The sequence below is a fragment of the Neopelma chrysocephalum genome, unplaced genomic scaffold, assembly GCF_003984885.1.
Source record: "Neopelma chrysocephalum unplaced genomic scaffold, ASM398488v2 Primary Assembly neopelma1_22b, whole genome shotgun sequence".
NCBI lineage: Eukaryota > Metazoa > Chordata > Aves > Passeriformes > Pipridae > Neopelma > Neopelma chrysocephalum.
Genome location: NW_020897690.1, coordinates 10,361,185 through 10,362,689, shown reverse-complemented (window position 1 = coordinate 10,362,689; position 1,505 = coordinate 10,361,185).

Below are 1,505 nucleotides of genomic sequence, written 5' to 3'. Positions count from 1 at the left end.
TTCAGAACCCTCCTAAGCTAATTCATTTAATATTTCCAGATTCAAGTTATTCAATCCACCCAAACACTTCCTGTCAGCAGTTGCTGTTTAACGCACTGTCTTGCTACCAATTAAGTAGAACATATTTTACCACCATAACATACGGCACTACTTCTCTTAGAACAGTTCTGTGCAGAAGTAGCTTTATGCAATATTTCTACCTTCCCAACAGTATAAACATCTAATTTTAGAGCAACAAATGCATTCCCTTGCTATGGTTAATCTATTCCTTACATGTATGCTCATAGTACTGTTTTTCCAATTATCATGAGCCACCGCGGCAAGTTTGAGTTTCCAGTAGAGACTGCCAGCTTTTCTTCAAATATCCAAATTCTCCATTTGCTAAAACACATACTAGTTTCAGCTTTACTTCCACTTGCCTTCTTGAGTGGAGGATATTTTAAATGAAATAGTCTTCTCTTGTGATTTCTGCATTGTATTTGTATCTGTTTACAAACAGCCTTCAGAAACAGCCGTTACTGTTCAAAACTAACAACTCAGCCAGTAATTACAGGTAAAGGCAAACATCAGCTCAGGGAATTGCAGTCATTATACTTTATTCATTTTTATAAAATTGCACCTTCAACTGAGACCACATCAGCAGTTTGCACTCACAGTATCCATTGTGATACAGAGAAAATATGTTCTAATCCAAGCCATCAGTGAAGTTTACATTCCCTCCGTTCTTCACGTTGGAGCATCTTGCTGTCTCTTCCTGCCCCATGATCCAATCAAATAAAGCTTCCTGCCAGGCCAGGCCTCTCTTACACGATGTTGTCCATGATAGTGCTCCCTCACACCAGTATCACTGCAGACCTGTTTGAGCTGCTGGCTGAGAAGCAACTGGGTTTTTCTTCATCTCTAGTAGGAACAACTATTCTATGCCTTTTTTAAAATTTATTTTTATTTTAACAGTGCCACTTTTTAGAAGGAAAAAAACAAACCTGTATGGACTGTATGTTTTGAACTGAGTTGTGATATTAATGGAGAGATTGCAATACGGTAAATCAGCTTCTAGGAGCTGTGTTACCAGTCCCTGTGTGGTGGTAGTCTGCCAGGCATGAGACTTCCATGACTTCTTGGGGCAACCTGTTCCAGTGTCTCATCCCTCTCACAGTAAAGAATTTCCTCCTTATATCTAATGTAAACCTACTCTCTTTCAGTTTAAAGCCATCCCCCTTGTCCTATCACTATATGTCCTTGTAAAAAGTTTTTTTTTATAGAGGCAAAGATAAACCTAACTAAAAAACAGTAAATGCAAACAGAAGAGCAATATATGTGGTATATTTTCTAATCAAGATCTTCTGTTTTGTAGGTATAAATGCACCAGCATTGTTCCATATAACACTGTATTAAAAATATCACCAAGGATTCAAAATATATAAAACGTGCACTAAAAAAATCCAGTCTGGACAGTGAAATTTTATCATATAATAGCTGTGACCTCCAAAGCATAAAATTTCCAT